The 7001-nt window shown below is 37.6% G+C and overlaps 1 pseudogene; it reads left to right on the top strand.

The window, feature by feature from the left end:
• Nucleotides 1-2134: 2134 nt before the first annotated feature.
• LOC139883867 (strychnine-10-hydroxylase-like) lies at nucleotides 2135-5605 on the top strand (annotated as a pseudogene).
• Nucleotides 5606-7001: the final 1396 nt, after the last annotated feature.

Genomic DNA, 7001 nt, shown 5'->3' on the forward strand with positions numbered 1-7001 from the left:
AGCATATGATAATTGGTTAATTATTTAAAGAAATTTTGACTATTATATGGAGTTCTATGATATTATCGTTTCATAAGGAATTTTGAGATATCATGTTTGTGAAATTGTGTATATGTGATCTAGCATAGCATATACATGAGTATGGATATTTCCCCTTGTGTGAATATAGTTAGAGGAGTCACATGTGAGGCTCTTGAACCTTTCCGTTTAAGAAATGGAAGTTAGGGTTTGGAACCCTTTGATTTCAGGTTGGAGACATTTGATTTAATTATAAGAAATCTACATGTTTTCCTATCTTTAGCATATCCCAGTAAAACACATTCAATTCCCTTTTCACCTAATTTTTTTCGTTTACGTTCAGGAACCTTTACGATTGCTCTACAGCCCTAAACTTTAAAATATTTGAGATTGAGCTTTCTTTCTTCTAGAGTTCAGGGGTTATCTTGTTCTTTTTATTTAGAATTCTATTTAATATGTAACAAGCTGTTAATATAGTTTCATCCCAATAACCATTTGATAGACTTGAATGAGATAACATGGTATTTAGCATTTCTACAAGGATCCTATTTTTTCTTTCTGCAACACCATTTTGTCGTGGAGTGTATGGTGCATTAGTTTGATGAATGATTCCTGTTGACTGAAAATAACTTGGATTATAATACTCTCCTCCCCTATCACATTTTATAAATGTCTCATGTTTAAGTTCAACTTCACTTTTAAAGATTTTGAACATATCAAGTACTTCATTTTTAGAATGCATTAAATAATCATAATAAAATCTAGTAGCATCATCAATAAAAGTAGCAAAATATTTCTTACCACCTATAGTAGGCCATCCATGCAAATCACATATATCAGAATGTATTAAATCTAACACCTTAGAACTTTTCTCAACTTTTGGAAATAGATGTCTAGTTATCTTAGTTAGCATGCAAGTTTTACATGATTCCAAATTTTTATTTACTCTAAGAATTAAATCAGACTTCATCATGTCTTTTAATTTTCTAAAATTGAGATGTCCTAAACGATTATGCCATAAATCAAAAGACTCAACAATGAAGAACACTCAACTTAACTACCAGATGCAAATTTGGATGCTGGATACAATGAAGAACATTCAACTTGTTTTTACACTAACACAATTGAGCCAATAACAATAATGTGAGACAAAATGATAATTTTCTGAAATTCTCTTTGCGCAAAAAAGAATAACAAGAGTGAATCTGTTGTTAATTTTTTTTGTGTACTCCAAAAATGATGATGGACATATCTTTATATAAATATTCTATGAAAATATAAAATCTTTAAAACAATATAATTTTTTAAAAAATAATTTTTATTTAAATAAATAAAATGTCTTTTTTAAAAAAATAATTTTTATTTAAATAAATAAAATGTCTTAAAATAAAAATACATGATTTTTGAAAATCATTATTTTTCCAAACACTAAAGCCAGAGTCAAGCCGGCGGTGGGTTGTCTCGGACTCTTGACCGGTGTCTAAGTATTGCCTTCAACAGTATGCATGGTTGAGTAAAGTTGCTATGCAATCTATAAATGAATTGTATTATGTACGTTAGACTGCTCACTCTATCTTACTTTCATACAGCTTCAATAGTACGTATTCCCTTAATTGCTAATACATATTTTTTTAACTTGTTATAATACATCAAAAAAATATATTTAATCAATTTTAATAAATATATATTTGAATATATCTAGAAAAATTAAAAAAATATGTATTAACAGACGGAGTGAGTAGCACATAACTATTCTTTGTCTTTATTATAATTTTTTTTGGAAAGATTAAGGAAATAAATCATAATAATATTGTAGAAACTAAGGAGGATGCAGACATGAAGTACCCTACATATATATGGCATTAACTAGTAATATTTCGTATTATCTTCACTAATTTGTTTGATTGAAAAGATATTTTTCAAACCGCAAATAATGCATACGTAGTCTTTACGTTTCTTCATTTAGCTCAATTCCATCCACTCATAGCAAATGCAAGAATGAAAATATCTCTCTTTCAACTAATTAATCATTAAGTACATCATGATTCAGTACAAATATCGATCATTGCTGAACATTCAACTGAAAATAAATCAGCTTAATTAAAGCTATCAAAACATGTATAGTATCCCTTTGCAATGGATGAACTTCCTTAATCAAGTCCCAATTAGTACTGCCATCTTCTTTGGCTTCTTTGGCTTGTTTGCTTTTCTACTCTTTATTTATTGCACTTCCAAAAGTTCATATGGAAGAAATCTGAAGAAGAATGCTCCAGTACCAGAAGCAGGCGGTTCATGGCCTATAATTGGCCACCTCCACTTGCTAGGAGGTCCGGAACCAGCCCATAAAGTGTTGGAGAAGCTGGCTGATAAATACGGACCCATATTCTCCGTCAAATTAGGCATAAATCGAGCTATAGTTGTGAGCAATTGGGAGATGGCAAAAGAATGCCTAACGATAAATGATAAAGTATTTGCCAATCGTCCCAAAACTCTGGCGATGGATATTTTAGGCTACGAGTTTTCCATGATCGGATTTAGCCCATATGGGACATATTGGCGACACATTCGCAAGATAGTTATTGTCGAGATCCTTTCACTTCATCGCCTTCAAATGCTTGAAAAGATCAGAGTCTCAGTGGTACAATCATCAATTAAAGAACTTTATCTATTGTGTGATAACCCTACTTTGAATAAAAAAGTTTTGGTTGATATGAAGAGATGGTTTAATGACACGACATTAAATGTGATTTTTGAGCATAGTTGTTGGAAAGAGAGTTGATCAAGAGCAGAATGGACACTGGAAGGAGGCATTGATGAAATTTGCTGAGTTGTCTGGGTTATTTGTGGTGTCCGATGCGTTGCCGTTTTTGAGATGGTTTGACATAGGAGGCCATGAGAAGGAGATGAAGAAAGTATCCAAAGAATTAGACAATCTTGCTCAACAATGGTTAAATGAGCACAAGCTTAAGAGGACTAATTCAGGGACTAACATTAAAGCTAAAGGTGAAGACCAAGATCTCATGGATGTCTTGTTGTCAGTAATTAACGAAGCAGAGGATACACTTGGAGGTCGGGATGCTGATGTAATTATCAAAGCTAATTGCCTGGTAAGTATTTGAATTTCACTAATGCACGTAGTGGTACATTTTGTTGGAGCTTTCATAGATCTTTAAGATCAATTTCATGATCTCCTATTAAACTTTTAGATGAACATAATTGATTTTGACTTGTGAGCATATGAAAGAGATCACGTGAAGTATTAACAGGATGTACCTTATAATATAGTATTACAATTTATTATTTTTTCATGATATCTTTTATGATCTCATAAATCATTTCATGATTATTAATCTATTTAATAATGTTATCATTTTATATATAGGCGATGATATTAGCAGCATCAGATACCACAACTTCTACATTAGTATGGGCTTTATCTCTTCTCCTCAACAATCCTGACACCCTGAAGAAGGTACAACAAGAGTTGGACACACATGTTGGAAGAGATAAGCATGTAAAAGAATCGGACATCAATAACCTAATCTACCTCCAAGCAGTTGTCAAGGAAACTCTCCGTTTATATCCAGCTTCTCCATTATCATTACCACACGAGTCCACAGAAGATTGCGTTGTCGGGAATTACCATGTTCCAGCAAAAACGCAACTCCATGTCAATCTTTGGAAAATTCATCGAGATCCCCGAATTTGGACGAACCCTGAAGATTTTCAACCAGAAAGATTTCTAACAAGTTGTAGTAATTTGGATGTTAGGGGACAAAACTTTGAATTGTTGCCATTTAGTAGTGGGAGAAGGATGTGTCCTGGAATCTCCTTTGCTCTACAGGTTCTACATCTTACGCTAGCTAAGCTGCTTCATGGATTTGAGATCACCACTCTTACAGAAGAGAATGTCGACATGACTGAAAGGTTTGGATTGACAAATTGGAAAACCACACCTCTTGATGTTCTCATCGCTCCTCGATCGTCGCCCTGGTAATCTCTATATTGGTAAATTTTACCTAATGAGTTCAATTAGTTTGTGTGAAAGTAAGTTCGTTTATCACCACTAGCTTAAAAAAACTGGGCAAACGCCATACTTCCCATAGCGAATTGGAAGTTGGAGCATTTGCTTTACTCCATATGTAGGTTTGTACTCGGTGTGTGTTAAAGAATAAAATAGAAAGGAAAAAAAAAAAAAACAGTTTGCAATGGTCCCAGAACGATGCTTCAATGAAAAAGTAAATTGTGTTCCGAAGTACGTTTGGTTTCATGTTTTTGAAAAGCTCAGGTTTGTTACACGTTAAGTAGGAAGTCAAATTTTCAAATTATGCCAAATGGATAATTTTGTCAATTGATTTGTATTTCTTTTTGTTCATATGGTGATGGCTACTCTCAATTCCAATACACCTTGGCAATATTAATTCAGACACATCTATCTAACACCCAGGTGCATTGCATAAAACAGCCAAATCTTTTTCATTATATTGATATTCCAATTTAAATACAATTGGCTGCTTATTTTGGATCTAATCAAATCCTCCTCCTAATTTCCTACTACTTTTCATTTTCTTCAGCACACCTCTGCTCTATTGCCGAAAGCTATGCCTCACTGAAGTTCAAGGACAGTTTTTCGATGGACCGTTCTGCATCTATTGATTGCAACGGAAGTTATCCAAAAACTGAGTCTTGACCTTAGCTGCAGTTGGCTTGCAAGAAAATTGCATTCCAACATCACCATCTTTTCTATGATCTGTTTAGTACAGAGAGTGCTGTGTATTTATAATTGCAATCTGTAGGAAAAAGGTAAAACCATGACTGACAACCGCTACTAGAAATCCATGAGGGATGCAACATGGTGTTTTTAAACTTTGGGGGATTTTAAGCCAATATGTTTGAACATGAGGGACTAAATTGTAAATTAACTTAACAAAAGTTGTAAATTAATTCTACCTGATCAAGGGATAAATTGTTGTTTCGACGTGATGCGAAACGAGATAGTGAGTGGAGAGCACGCGCCTCTTTTCGATCAGTCTTCGAGTTTAGTTCGGGAGTTAGAACAGAATGAGGAGTGAGATGTATTTGAGCGTCTATGGTCTAGAGCTGGGTTACAAGGCTCGCCACGAAGCCGAGCGGCCTCATGGTGGATCTCAAGTCTAGAGAGGGAAGTGTCCGCACTTCTAGAGAGAGAGTAGTGCCATAAGTCTCGTGTGTGTCTCTTACAAATAATCTTGGTTATCTGGAACATCTGAGAAGGGTCTTTATATAGGGGAGTACTTTAGGATTTATTGGACTGTCAGTGCTGTGAAAGCGACCTGTACAGTTGTGGGACAATAAGTCTCCTCAACTTTGGACGCATTCGGCCTCTTAAGGAGGACGAGGCCGGTGGTGTCCGTGTCCCCGAGCTCATGGTCTCACAAAGGGGACAAAGCCGTTGCACGGTCCAAGTTACCTAAAAGCCCCCATGTCGTATCATTTGGCCCCTTTCTTGCAGGAGAGCGTACGATCTCGTGGAAGAAATATTGCTCGTCTTGGGCTTTTATCGGACTCGTGGGTCTCGTTAAGCCTAGAGTCGAATCCTTCGTTGTAGTGGTGTCGGTTTAGCATAGGGCTTGTCCTTGCTTCAACTAGCTTGCCCCTGAGCCTTTGTCGGCGTAAGAGTCTTTGTCTTCTGCTTCGATCGACTTCTCTTGGGAAGGACCGGTCTTGAACTTTGAATTTTGAATTTTGCCTTGTCAGTTCTGAGAGGAAGGTTGTCCGTCTTCTACTGTGTGAACAGATTTCTTCAGAGATGCGTTTTGGAGACCAATGGTCTTTTCCCAATCATCAACAATAAGCAATTGAAGAGACGTTTCCTTTAGCCATTTTTGGATAGGCAAAAGGCTCCTTCACGAAACGAGGAGGTTGTTAGGGCATGCTTGGCTGACATGGCGAGTGTTCGCTGAACCGAGGCGTCTCTTCGCCTCTAGATTCTCGGTAATCGTTATTACATCTCCAGTTATTGCTATAAATAGCCTCCTTCATCACCATTTCTCTCTTCATCCTTAAAGCTTCAGTCGTTGTTTTTGCTAGTGAGAGAGGACGAGAGAGACAACTTTTCTTCAGATCTCGGATTTTCTTCAGACATTTCTTTCTCGGCTTCAAATCTTTTTCCTTTTTGAGAGTAGCCATGTCTCAGACACCATCTGGTAAATACATCAAACCATCTTCACATAGGTCTTTATCAGATCGTGCTCCCAGAGATCGAGGCATGCGGCGACACTCTCTAGAGCATTCTATGACTGTTGCTCCGGAGAGCAGAGAGGAGGATCCTCCTTCGGCTCCTTCCAGACCTGTTGGGGTGACGCCTAGGTCGGCGAGAGCAGCGCCGAATCCGAGGTTGATGGAGTCTTCATTCAAGGCCCATGCGGTCGAGGAGTCAAGGATGATCGACTCCGAGCGGCTATTGAAGATAGGTAAGGCTCGGTTAATGTACTCGGCTTACCATGACACCGGTGATGAGGAAGTGCGCTGCAATTGGCAGTCGTTTGGGCTCCGAGGTTCCTTCGAAGAACTAAGTATGGAATACGGGGTGCTTTTACATGGTGCGCATCTTCATCGTGCTCGGCTTTTCGATGGGACCTCTGGAGTTTGGCAGACTGCCGGTAGGGGTTGCTGGCTCGAGGCGGACTGAGTAGTGATGGGAGAACCATGAGTTGGTGAACATTCGAGTTTCAGATTTCCTTCAAAGAATATAGCTGGTGGGTCCCTTTTTGGAACCTGACTCATTGGGCTCTATTCTTTTACGATTTTTCCGCATCTCAGCTTCTTGTCGATTTTACGGAGCAACGGAAGGCTAGTGGTGGTCGCTCAAGACCTGGGGTTCTCGATAGAACTGAGTCAGGAATCATACGAAGCCTGCCTAAAGGACCTGTATAGTTAGGCTTTGACCAATTATTATCTTCTAATGGCACTTGGAGTCGGGGACAAAGTCATGGTCTGTCATC

The sequence above is a fragment of the Rutidosis leptorrhynchoides genome, unplaced genomic scaffold, assembly GCF_046630445.1.
Source record: "Rutidosis leptorrhynchoides isolate AG116_Rl617_1_P2 unplaced genomic scaffold, CSIRO_AGI_Rlap_v1 contig462, whole genome shotgun sequence".
Classification (NCBI taxonomy): Eukaryota; Viridiplantae; Streptophyta; class Magnoliopsida; order Asterales; family Asteraceae; genus Rutidosis; species Rutidosis leptorrhynchoides.